The sequence below is a fragment of the Periplaneta americana genome, chromosome 6 (genome assembly GCF_040183065.1).
Source record: "Periplaneta americana isolate PAMFEO1 chromosome 6, P.americana_PAMFEO1_priV1, whole genome shotgun sequence".
In the NCBI taxonomy this organism is placed as follows: Eukaryota; Metazoa; Arthropoda; class Insecta; order Blattodea; family Blattidae; genus Periplaneta; species Periplaneta americana.
Genome location: NC_091122.1, coordinates 83,034,162 through 83,048,110, shown reverse-complemented (window position 1 = coordinate 83,048,110; position 13,949 = coordinate 83,034,162). Strand labels below are relative to the sequence as shown.

General features: G+C 43.0%; 1 long non-coding RNA gene across 6 annotated transcripts in view; it reads right to left on the bottom strand.

The window, feature by feature from the left end:
• Positions 1 to 1,112: 1,112 nt before the first annotated feature.
• Positions 1,113 to 13,949, bottom strand: part of LOC138701464 (uncharacterized) — a 1,004,334-nt gene continuing 991,497 nt past the window's right edge. For 4 of the 6 annotated variants that reach the window (XR_011332589.1, XR_011332590.1, XR_011332591.1 and 1 more), the window contains one exon: positions 1,113 to 1,482. This is a non-coding gene — a long non-coding RNA (uncharacterized lncRNA). The remainder of the gene's footprint in view (positions 1,483 to 13,949) is intronic. The other 2 variants (XR_011332593.1, XR_011332588.1) reach the window with 2 other exon arrangements.

The following is a 13,949-nucleotide window of genomic DNA, read 5'->3' as shown; positions in this document are numbered from 1 at the left end:
TTGTATAATGGCAGTTGACTTGAACATAAAGCGTCAACATATATGCCTAACTTGGAGTCAGGCCAAATGGGAAATAATATGGTTCATTTATCTTTGCGGAAGAAACTGTTGCCGGTCCGGTGTATCTGAACATGCTTCAACAGTTGTTAATGCCACAATTATAGGCAGTTAGTCAGAACTTCATTCATCAGTAAGTTCGGGCTACACCTCATTTTCATCATGCCTCTGTCATTACCTCGATGCTGAAATTCCATGTCGTTGCATTGAATGTGCTTCTCGAAATGACTCTCCTCTTCTTCCGTGGCCCCCACGGTCATTTGACTTAACTCCACGTGATTATTTCTTATGGGATTATGTCAAAGATCATGTGTTCGTTACCCTTTACATGAAAGCGCAGCTACATGAAAGAATCACGCATCCAGTCGCCGTATCGACTGTTAGATGTTGGGACGTGTGTGGCAGGAGCTTGACTACAGAGTTGATGTCTGCCACGTCACCAACAGTGGACATATGAACACTTGTAAAGTATGTGAGAAACTTGCAGAGATACTCTATCCACTTATATAAGAGTTTCCGCTATATCTGTCATGGTTACTGTTCTATCGACCTCCGAATCTAGGTGAAGACTTTAGAATCGCCCTGTAAAAACGCTCTCGGGCATCTCAAAGTATAAAGAATAAACGCCCATGACTTTTCTCAAGGAAAATGGTTCTACTCCGTGACAATGCCCCAGCTTACATTGTCAGATAAACAAGGGACGAGTTGTAAAAGGTTTTCTAAGATACACTAACATACTTCCCGTACAGTCCAGATTTATCTCCATGCGATTTCCACAATTTTGGAGATTTTGAGAACAGCCTGAAAGGAACCACACATCTATCAGTTGAAAAGGTGCACAATTATGTTAAACATTGGTTCACTCCAAACCACAACGATTGTATAAAACCGGTATCCTTCACCTGGTGTCACAGTGGGAGAAGTGTGATAACAACCGTGGCGGGTATTAAGGGTTAAGTTTAATTCCTGTGTTTGTATTAGCGACGATCAGGTATAATTTGAACGATTTAATATTTTATTAATATACTTTTATTTGTCTCTCTTTTATATCCATGATTAAGAATATTTCACGATTTTTACAAATATCACATAGAATATCACTGAAGGACAAACGGTAGACTTTCTCAAGTGTACACTAATATTGATATATTTGAAGGTCAATCCTTATGAAAATAACTTGTAGGCTAACTTAAAATACTTCGGGTATTTTCCGTAGAGAAATGAACATTCCTTTTATTTTACGTAATGGCTAAGTAAAATAATTATTTATTAACATCCTATAATACAAATAAAATACTGTACAATAATTATTACAGTACATGATTTATTCTCCTATAGTTACTAATTTATACATTCCTATATGGATTACAGAACATTGGAAAGCTATGTACTGATTTTATATTCAGAGTTCCACTCATCCTCCGCCTGCAACAAAAATAAATATAATTAACCAAATAATAGTTTCTATAATTTATATAATTACTTTCCATGCAAATCGAACAAGAATATTATCATTAAATATTATATTAAGACGAACTGAAATACGTATACTGCATTTGATATGTATGAAGCATGCTTTCAAAATACACTAAACAAATATACAATAAAGAAACTGAATTGAGGCTACAAAAATGCTATGATTAAATTATATGTTTTCACATTCAAACAAAACAAAACGCATTCATAAAACAAGTAAGTTATTTTACATATCTAGAATACAAGTAGCTTATATGTGATCGATATTTTGTATTACAAAGAGCTCAAATGCTTAAATAAAATAATAAAAAAAGAAATCTATGTAGAAATTAGGAACTGCAAACTATTTTTATCCGTTTATCTGTTAATTTTAAGCCCTTAATTTACTAATATTAAGATGTATAACATATTTTGTGGACCTGGAAAAGACTTTTCACAGAATGAATTGAAGAAAAATTTATGTGGATCCTTAAAAAGAATGGTGTGGATTGGAATGAGAAACGACTCAATATCAGGATATGAGGAGAAATGTCAGAGGAAAGTGGAATATAGAGAGGAGTACGACAGGATACCCTTTATCACCTACCCTGGCAACATCTACTTGAAGATGTATTGAAGAACAGTTTTCAGAATATAAAGGGCGTGATAATAGGAGGAAAACGAATAAAGTGCATAAGATTTGCTGATAATATGGGGTTCTTAGCAGAAGAGTAGTTGATACTAAGGGTTATGCTATTGGAGATAAATGACTGGAGAGCAATATGGGATGAAGCTAAACACAAACAAGACGAACACCATGGTTATCGGAAGAAAAATAGAGAATGTAAACGTGGTAATTCGAAATAAGGCAGTGGAACAAGTGGACAGCTTCACATACTTCGGGTGTACTGTGACTAGTAGCATGAGCTACTGCCAAGTAACAGCGGAATTGATAATGTAGGTTCAGAGAAAGTACCATATAATCTTAAAAATGCATTTATAATTTCACATAAACAGTAGGCCTACCAGATTTTGCCATTATTGCTTTAATTCTCTTATTTGTCACAGGAAAAATTGAACTAACTTATTTCAATGAGTAAATGAATGTAGTAACACACAACTTTCCGAGCAATAGGGACAATATGCTTAATTTTCATAGAGATCTGCAGAGGTTTCTTCAGTTTTACATTGAACGATATCCATAAAAAAATTAACTATGTTCTTTAGAATCATACTTTAGAAGTTTTCTGATATCCTGAATCTTCTTTATAATAAAGGTCACTGAAAATACTCATCAGTGTAGGGTTTTTCACTTGACAGTGGAGGTATTCTTCCTGCTGCAGGAGTAAGTCTGAATGCATTTGAAATGAATTTATTAGTGAAGACTCATATTTTTACAATACCTGGTACTGAGCTGTCATACTAAATATGTAAGAGTAACAGCTGGAGGGTTGAAATGACACCTTCATTTCTTTAGGGATTCTCTCCCTATACGATTTTTACAGAGAATGTATTTTTTTTAAGAACTTAAGCTATCACCTGCTGTAATCTCTATAAAATTTAAGAATGAAAACTTGAGGAAAATTTGCAGAGAGAACTAGCACCTAAAGAACTTCTTTATACTGTAGAGGATTAAATTCTATCCATACGACGAAATTTCCTCTTTATCACACTGAAATATCGATCGCATGGTAAAATCGAATACCGTGTTATTGGAAAATAATGTTATACCTTGCGAAATCTCTTTAAGGGGTTAGGTACAGATTACAGCAGTAACATTTTGGAAATATTCAACATTTTTTCCTCCATTAATGTATCTTGTACAATAATGAAAATTAATATGTGTGAAATACTGTCCATCTGCTACATGAAAAATAATACTTTTACGATTTAAGAAAATTATTTACAATTTCTTTTTTCAAAATTCAGTTCACTGTGCAGTGATGAAACTTTTCCCACTTAACTCAAAAACTATTCAACATTCTGTGATTAAATTTTTTGTGTGTACTTATGCATGTCATATCTACAATATGATGCACGATCACTTCTATACCTTTGATAGAGTGTCTGATAAAAATAAATTCATTTAAAAATGATCAAATATAAGTATTTTCTTATAATACAGAAATAAAAAAAAATTATTTATTAAATAATATAGTTGAAAGAGCATGATATTGTAAACATGTGTTTCAGCAATAAAATAAAAGAGAGAGAACATGAAAAAGTTAACAAGTTTATGAGTTATGAGGGAAATGCTTTATCACTGCACAGTAAAGGGCCAACAATATGAATTTTGGAAGAAAAAATGTATAATAACCTTTTTTAATAGTCAAAATATGTTTTTCATATAGCAGAAGGACAGTGTTTTACACATACCAATTTTCATTATTGTACAAGATACAGTAATGGAGGAAAAATGTTTAATATTTCCAAACATTTTACTGCTGTAAACTGTACCTAACCCCTTAATGAAGTTATTGTCAACAAAAATAGCACAACAGTATGTTTTCGGTTTTGACCTGCACATCCATCAGAAAATAAGATGAAGCTCTTTCGTATGACCTGGAACATTACTGTCAATATGACCATGTATTAGGAATACATACTTAATTTAATCTTTTTCTCCCACTGCTCTCATGATACAAACGAAAATGTGCATTTCCAGTTTTCAGATTATGAATACTAAAAACAAAATCCATAGCTGTCTAGTAAAAAAGCCTTTTGCACTAGAATACGAGGCGTGTAAATTCTGCATTGCCTTTTCTTCATTTTCACATTTCTTCTTAATCTAGCTAAGGTGGGTGCTCCTGTTATGGCCATGTTCCTGATATGGCCACCCCCTTATTGTGAGTTAGTTAACAAAAAAAATCCGCTAAATTGAAACAGCATCCAATGAAATGGCATCCTGGTATGTCACTTGATCGTTTCCCATCCAGTCAGTTTGAGCAATATGACGTCAGTTGCCTGTTTTGCGTTATTCATGTGACCTCTTCTTATTTTTCTCTGGTAAGTCTCCTTTGTTTTATGCATGTTTTTCAAATACTTGTTTCATGAAAACCATTGTACTCCATTCAGTTTTTAATGTTCTGTTGATTGGTGTTGTCGTTGATGGTGTGTCTTTTACAAGACATAATCAAACGATTTTCGTGAAAGCTTACCTGCTCCTGATATGGTCATATCAAATTCACCATGGCCATATCAAGTTCATTTCACTTTTATTTTTTCATCTGACAAATTTACTGCCTTATAGCTGGGATTACGCAAACATTTTGTATTATAAGAAAAAATGACGTCATAATAATGTATTTTTTAATCTGCATCGGCAGAAAATACGTTATGTTGTAATGGAAACTTTTTTCTTTTTGCAAATGTGCTGGAAATGTTTGGAATTAGTAGACAATACAGTCCATATAACTTAAGTATTCGCTTTAGTGGAAGCTTTAGAAATTTTGTTTCAGATATAAAATAATGTCGGTCAACATGAATAAGAGGGGATTATGGGCTGAAGAACCACGTCCAAGGCAGTGAGCGGTATGAAGAGTGGAACGCAAGTAAAATGTTTTGTGTACCTAAACGTACTTTACGCCGCCATTTGGAGAAAGATGGCCCATTAAAGAAGTCAAAGTTAGGTGGGAGAACCACCTTGACACCAGAACAAGAAAACAGCTGTGCCATAGAATATTCCGCTTGTCTTCTGTAGGTTATCCATTGACTCCTAATATTCTGAGCCCGGACTGGGTTCAGTCTTTGAGCTTTTCGTCGTGCAACGTCAGGGTTCCTCTTAAAAAAACTGTCGAAACACTTACGACCAGCAATCCCTTTAAAACGGTTTGTCAGGAGGACGAAGTCAAGGACATGCGACTCTGCGGAGTCTGTGAGAATTTCTACCACGAAGAGTGTGTTGGCCTCACTGCTGCAGACAAAGACATTTCTATTTGTCCCAATTGTGATCAATAATTTGTTTTCAAAATGTTATTTTTGTCTTGTAAGTACTCTTCTCTTGAATGATTATTCATTTTTGTTTTTTGAAGTTAAATTTTTATGTCAATTTTGTAAACAACTTAATTTTTTATGGAAGAACCTGTTTTGACTACACTTTTGAATTATAAAAAAGATTATTAAGTATCATGTTTATTCATTTTACACCAAAATTATTTAATTTTAGCACAATTGCGCTATCAAACTGAAAACAATTACGATTTGTAGAACATGGAACAAGGGTGGCCATATCATGTGCACATGTTCCTGATATGACCACAGGTAGACTTTTGGAATTTGGGACTTTTTGGACAATTAAAGCTATTTTTATTGGGAAAGGAAATTGTTTTAAGAAAGTCGATTAAACTGAGAACGAGTAAGAAAAAAGTGGTTTACATTTTTTTTTCAAAATGGCGGCTAAAAAAATTCTCAAACCTTAACATGGCCATATCAGGGACACCTACCTTATTTAAGTTTACTGTACAAACTTCTTGTATGTACGAGTATGCACCTATAGTTCTACAGCTGTTGTTTTCTTGGCGTTTCCATTCAGGGAGTTACTTTTACTTTTTTCTTCAACTATTCGCACGTACTACAGACATTTACTTGTGGCGTCGACCTTGGTAACGCAGTTGCTATAGCTCTGGCCTTCTGTGCTCGAGATTGCGGGTTCGATCCTGGCCTAGTGCGCTTAAATGGGACAGGCTCATGTCAGTAGATTTACTGGCATGTAAAAGAACTCCTGCGGTACAAAATTCCGGCAAACAGGCGACGCTGATATAACCTCGGCAGTTGCGAGCGTCGGTAAATAAACCATAATTTTCTTTTTTATTTGTGCCCTATGCAAGGAACACTTTTCTTCCAGATAGATGCATAATCAGCATAACACTTTTGATTCTATATATTTTTGTTTAAATAAAACGTGTATAGTTTTCACATTTAATTCGGCTTATAAGTACTTTTGGATGCACTTGAATAATGCATTTCTTTAACTTCAAAGATTCAATATGCAGAGCAACTGGTTTAACAAATTTCTGGAGGCATAGTCTTTGTTCGGTTGTTCACATTTTTACCTCTTCCATCTCCAGTTGACTTCAACAGTGATATTAGCCCCTGAATTCGTTCTGAGTTCGCGTCATGAATGCTAGGAAATGCTTTATTACTTACTTGAACCTTTTCGCCTTTATTATAATATTATGTTTTACTAGTACAAACATAAGAATAACAATCTTTTAGGACATCCTAGCTCATTGATTTTCATTTCCTATATCTGTCACCAGATATCAGCGATTTATCTTTATTCTGAAAAGGATTTAAAATCCGTAACTTGAGTTTTTTTTTAAATAAAGATGAAAGAAAGATGAATGAAGATGAATATAAAGTTGGTCAGCTCAATTTGCTTGATTTGTTGATTTCGTTGACTTAAGCTATCCCTTTTCAAATAAACCATTCAATTATTTAGAATTCCGAACACCGTAGGTATAGGCACCGTGCATGGGTCTCAAAATCGTACTGGTGGCGCCGCGCAGTGTCTCAATTCCTAATTAACTACAGGCTTAGCATGCAGGCTTTCACGGCCGGTGTCTAGTTGAAACAGAGCTTCCGGGCTAAGATGCCGTGGTCTACTGGTGCTGACGTTACCAGACGTTTCGTCTACTTCTACGGCAGACATCTTCAGTGGTTAGGTATCCTCGGTCGAAGTCTTCTGCTCGGGATACCTGTAGCAACTGATGACATGACTGACATTGATGTAATTAGTTGATTAATTTAAGTATTTAGGGAGATTAATGGGGATATGAGTGCAGGTCCGTGGCCCATTTCTTTTAGGGCTCATCCCGACATTTGTCTTAGCGCCTTAGGAAAACCATGGAAAAACCTTAGGCAGGATGAGTTGTCTCAATATCAGAGACTAGCCAGTTGGCTCTTAGGTTGAATGACTCTATGAATCGATGGATATATACTAGCCAATTGGCTCTATGATAGTTCCATCGATAAAGAAAAGTAGATATTGTTAGGGAGGGATTTTGTTTAGCCCAGTTAAGACAAGGTCATTTTAAAGCGGTTGCACTATCCAAGGAGTCTCATGGAGTTGAGTCGTGGCTACCAACACCTGGGAGTAACGCCAGCCTCCCTGTCCTCTGTCTCAATAGTATAGCTAATGGACCTGTCTGGTGTCTACGCCGTAACCTAGGATCATACTGGCCGAGGCCAGATATGAGCGGGTTGGGGTTAGCACGAGCTTCCGCATACAGGTTCCTAGCCAGTCGAGCAATGAACTCGTCTATGGTTGGCAACTCTAGTTCATCATGGAACTTTCTTCTCGAGGCGACTCGGGGGAGATGGGTAATGAGTCGAATCACCTGGTTTTGGACAACTTGGAGTTTCCGGAGATGAGACACTGCCGCAAACTCCCATGCGGGTGCGGCATAGGTAATGACAGAGCGTATGAGGGCCTTATACATGGTAAGTCCTACCCTCAGGTTGTCAGGAGTTAAGGCCGCCAGAATGGGATAGTGTCTAACTATCAGCCCGTTGGCCTTACGAAGAAGGGATTGGATGTGATCTCGGAAGTTGAAATGAGAGTCCATAATGATCCCTAAATATTTAATTTGGTTCATCCACGTCATTTCTCGTCCGAAAAGTGTGGGTGGTGGTGGTATGTCTTCGAGCCTCGCTCTTAGTGAAAAGAGTATGGCCTGACATTTCTCTACATTGACCTTGATTCTCCAGTCGTGGAACCACGGCTGGAGGTGATCTAAGATTGACTGCAATCTACGGGACGCTAATCTATAGGTTTTGCCCATCGCCAAGAGGGCAGTGTCGTCTGCATAGATATACAGATGACTACTTCTGCCGTGGATATAGTGAAACGGGAGGTCATTAATGAATATATTGAAAAGTATGGGCCCGATAATGGAACCCTGTGGGACTCCTGCGTGAATTTCACGGGGGGGTGGAGAAACTAGTGCCTACACGGGTTTTGAATAAACGACCTCGGAGGTAGTTAGAAATGAGGCGTATCATTCCATCTGGGACTCCCATGCCCAGTAACTTAACGACGAGTCCCTCATGCCAAACCTTGTCGAATGCTCGGTCGATGTCCAGGTAAGCTGCAGCTACTACACGCTTCGTGCTCATAGCCCAGGTAATGTCCACCGTCATGCGGAGTGCCTGGAGTGTAGTGGAACGACCAGGGTGGAAACCGAACTGCTCGTTCCTGATTTGGGGGAACACTACTTCAGTGAGGCGTCTCTGTATGACCCGCTCCGCCAGTTTGCTGAGACAACTGAGGAGACTAATAGGCCTATAGTTGCTTGGATTCGTCTTATCCTTTCCGGGCTTTGGAAAGAGAACTACGTGAGCCTCTTTCCAGGGAATGGGATAGTGACCGGAAGCCAAGATGTTATTAATTATCTCTGGTATGCGCTTCATAGCTGACTTTGGGAGATGCTGCAATATAATTCCTTGGATACTGTCGGCTCCTGCGGCCTTATGAGGGCCGAGGCGACGGATGAAATGGGCGACCTCGTGGGTTTTCGTAGGTCGTATCCCATTTTCCGGCTCCCTGCTAAGGAGGTCTCGAACCGATTCCTCAACAGCTCTGATATGGGGCAAATTTAAATTTTGTTCCACGGGTTGAAAAGTGGTCTCTAGAACGTCTGCCAGTGCGGTAGCCTTCTCCTAAGGAGTAAAGGCCGTGACATCTGGACCGACTACTAATGGATGAATAGATTGAGACGGATTGGACAGAGCTCGAGATACACCCCAGACATCTGACATGTTTCTGCTGTCCATCGTTTCAACCTTGGATTTCCAAGCATCCACGTCCGTTTCGTGGACCGCCTCACTGATCCGCCTGCGCAAGCGGTTCATTTCTATTCTATGTTGATCTAACCTAGTACTCTTCATCAATGTTCTTGCTCTATTGCGGGAGATCTTTAGGTCTCTAATATAGGCTGGGAGCTGCATCCGTCACGGTTGTGAAGATCGTTTCGGTATTGCAGCAACCATTGCCTTCTTTATGCACTCCGTCAGGTCGCTAACTGACCTATCTATCCCTGCCGGAGTGACTTCAGGGGGGAGTGGTGGAAGCGTAGCGGCTACCTGGTCTTGGAAGAACACCCAGTCTGCCGCCTTGTAGTTGAATTTCTCAGAGGATGGGGAGAGTTCAACTAGGTGCATGATCTCCATTATCACCGGTAGGTGGTCGGATGGAAGATCATCCAGGGTTGTTAGTCTCGCTCTAGTTGTGAGACCTTTCACCAGAGCGATGTCTAATATGTCAGGCAGTTGATTTGCTGCAGCCGGTACGTGTGTGGGTTCCCTAGGGGCCATCACGACGTATCCGTTTCCTGTAGAATTAAGAAAAAGCCTATCGCCCTGCCGATTGGGGCGTTGACAGTTCCAGCTAGCGTGCTTCGCATTGAGGTCGCCGGCGACTACGAATCTATCGGATAGACTTGTCACTATATCTAAATCGCGTTCATTTAGTATGCCCGGAGGACTGTAGGCAGCCATAAGCAGAAAGGGGAGTCTACCTATGTAGGCTCTAATAGCCACTGCCTCTAATGCCGCTAGCTGGGGAAGGAGATACTCACAGTGCGTGATCGTAGAATGAACGAACACCGCTACACCTCCGCCTCTTCTACCCGCTCTATCTTGTCTATAGACTTTAAACCCCGCGCATCTTAAATGTACTTGGGGTGTCAGGAACGTTTCTGTTATAAATGCTACGTCTATATTATTAGCGTCTAGGAAATCTCTAAACTCATGTCTATCATGTCTAAGGCCCCTGGCGTTCCATATACACATCCTAGCAACTCCGTCACTTCGTCTGGCCATTGAGAGAAACGAGGGAGGTTAGGAGCGTAAATATTTCCAGGAGGGCAGACATAGGATTCTCCATAAGGAGAACTATCACTCTAGTTATTCTTTCTAGGATTGGGGCGAGCGGGAGGTTGGGGTTTGCTAATTGCAACGCCTCGGCAAAGTGCTGGACTTGGTCCAAGGTAGCGCCTTGACCGGTCGGGCCTTTGGAGGTGCTTGCAATATCTTCCTGCTGGGCCGGTGGGACAGGGGCGGAGATGATCTCTACCGTGGTAGCCTTGGTGGCTTTTCTGCTGCCCCTGTTGCGCTTAGGGCGCTGAGAAAGGGATCCTACATTATTGGCAGCAATTTGGGGGGCTGTCGCTGCCACGGTGGACCACAGAGGCGCGGGAACGGGCACATTCAGAAGAGAAGGGATGTCCGCCTGCTGCTGCTGCTGCTGCTGCTGCGTTTGCTGCTGCTGTTGGCGGACCGACCCGTGTTCTGTGCGTCGCTCCGCACAGGGCCCCTGTACAGGGGCGCGAGCCTGTGGCTGCGGCTGCTGTTCTCGGAACAGCTGCTGCTGCCTCGCAGCTCGCGCCACCCGCTGCTGCTGTAGCCACTCGTATTGGAGCGTCCGCTGTTCCTCGAGCTCTGCCCTCCTCCGTCGGGCAGCCCTGCTCGTTCCTTCCGTGGCATCTCTAACCTGTAGTGCTACGGGACATCCTCCGTAATTGGCGGTGTGAGCGCCATTACAGAGTGTGCATGTAGCGGGGACATCGTGCGGCTTGCGACAATCTTTAGTCTTATATGGGCGTGCGCAAGCTCGACACATAGGCTGCGCTTTGCAGCTAGCCTGCGTGTGGTAGTACCACTGGCAGTTGCTGCACTGAGGCGGGCGCTTGCTGGGGACGTAGTCCTCAACTGTAACCCTCAACAGGCAGCACTGCCGCAAGGCTTTCATCCTATCCCGGGTTTCGGGGGAATTCTCCACATCGACAATGACCATTGGGAGTTTGGCCTTTGTCCTTGATGAGTGCATCCTCGTCACTCGCCGGACGATTATGCTTTGGAATTCCAGGTCGCCCTGGATGTCCTCCTCATCTGTGTGAATATCTATTCCTCTTAAAACGAATCGCGGAGGCTTGTCGTTCTTGGGGCGCAGCAAGTTGTACGCTACTCTCCGTTCGGTCAGGAACCTGCAAAGATTTGCGTAGTCCCTTAAGCAAACAGTTTTCACGGCCGTCCCGCCTCGCGCCCTGTACGAGCATAAGCCCAACTCTAAGTTCAGTCGGCCCAGCGAGCCAATGAAGGCTGGCGTAATAATAACGGGTGGGATATCACCACGTCGCCTAGTGAGGGCAGTCTCAACATCATCTTCCTCGTCCTCACTCTCCGACACGTGAGTACGAGCTGGGGAAGGGTGGCGGGGAAAACCCTGATCTACCTCAGGGGCAGCAGCCGTCTCCTGTGGGGCCTCAGGTTCGGCGGGGGGTGCTGCCTCCTCGGTCACGACTTCAAGAGTCGCCGCCTCTAACTGCTCCAATGTAGAGAGAGCCGATCTCTCTTCCTTCGAGAGCTCACTAGCGGTAGAAATAGAGCCTTGCTCAGTCTTAGCTGAGCCCTTCTTCTTCTTCATTTTGGGCTTAATGACCTGCAGTGCGCCGGACCCAGATGGAATCGGCGGCACTTCATCAGCTGAGACTGTAACACCATGGATATTCAGTCCGCTAGGACCGGGCAAGTCAATACGTGTCACCCCTGTGACCTTGGGAGCTACCTTGAGAAGGGTGGGCTTTTGTGGGAGTCCTGAAGGGACTGGGATGGTGGTAGGGGGACGAAGCTCAAGGATCTCCGCAACGGGGAACGAGACAGGCGGCGTCCGTATAGGACCAGCCGATCGCAGGTTCCGACGCCTGGGCGGAGGAGTAATCTGCGCGGGACGCGACACGCGCAATTAGGAGGTGGTGGGCCGTGTCTGGCTAGTGCAAACTAGCAACCGCTTTACGCCACATGCAGTAGGTTGGCTCGTGGCCTTGTTGCTCTTAACTGGAGCCATTCGGATTAGAAATTCGATCCTGTCAGGGGGGGAAACCTAAGCGGCACTCTGTCCGCAGTGCAAGAACCTGCTAAGCCCCTTTCCCACTAAGGGTGGAAGCCCAGCAGTTACGCCCGACCGGTCGCCGAAGCCTAGCCCGGTTAGCAAATCGCAACAAGCGTTGCGGAGCCCGCCGGGTACCGTCGGTTTGGTTCGCTAATTTCGTTGGCCCTGATAAGGGCCGGACGAAAATTTGCGTAGCCCTCAGAAGGGCCGGGCAATAGTAGAAGAGTGGAGGGCGGAAAGCAAATTAGCCCGAAGGCCCTGCCTTTGGGCAGTCACTCCGGCACGAAGGCACAGAGTCTCTCCCTAGCAAGAAGCCTGCCTAGGGGCCGAGGACAGCTAGGGGTCTCCTCGAGAGAGGACCCAATCCCCGACCGGGATCCGCCTGGCCTAGGGAAGTTAGTGCGCACAGCCCTCCGTAGGCTGCGCGGCTTTCTTCGCGCTGAGCGCCGGTGCGGCAATGGAACCAATAGGCTGCTCTTTAAGAAGTGCCGATTACGTAGGTGTCCGCCGCCTGGCCGACAGAAGTACGATGCTCGGCGCCTCGAGCCTCCCTAGCCGAGAGCTGCTTGGCTGCTGCGCTCGCTTGCTGCTGTACCACTGAAGAATCTGGTTGGTTGTCCGCGGTTGCTGCTTCCGCCCATGCGCCAATCAGAAGGCCTCAGGACACGTCTTGATCCTTTCACGTCCAAAAAGAAGTCTTTCTCCATGACATGAAAATTCGAAAAATCGAAGGAGAATTGGGAGAAAAATTTAAAAGGTACGCAAAACGCGTCCTTGCAAGGGGTTGGGGGCTGTACAAAACTAAATATGTGAGCTCCAAGCCTGTTGGCCACTAGTCTCACTCCGGGTTACGCTGCTCCCCTGAAGGTGCTCTAGAAAATTTTGAAGGGGAAGCCGAAATTGGACGTAACCTCTTAGGTACCACATACGCGAGGGGGGCTGAGATTGATGAATTGATCACGGAACGGGGCGAGGAGGATTTGGCTGGTGTTTGCTGTCAGGATGGCAAGACGCCGTCATCTGTTGTTCGATGACAAAGCAGGTGAAGGCCGTCGGAAGAAGCGCCGTGAAATCTAATCTGCAATTTGAGAGGTCCCTGTCCTTTCAATTTGCGACTTATAGAGTGACCTCGTATATTTAATAGATTATTAGAATTATCTGAACTAGGGCATACATAATTTATAATAAGGTGGAATATATATGGGGAAGGGCATATAGGTCCGTGGCCCATTTCTTATAGGCCTCATCTCGTCATTTGTATTACGCCTGAGGAAAACCACAGAATACCTTTGGCGAGATGAGTTGTCTCATGTATAGGAGACTAGCCAATTTGGCTATTATGTAGGAGGTGATTGTTATCATGAACCTGTTGATCGTCTCAATTTTGAGACAAGCCATTTGGCTATATGATGGCTCAATTACGAAGAGGGGGGACAGATGTAATTAATTAATTAATTTAAGTAATTAGGAAGATTAATGGGGATATGAGTGCAGGTCCGTGGCCCATTTCTTTTAGGGCTCATCCCGACATTAGTCTTAGCGCCTTAGG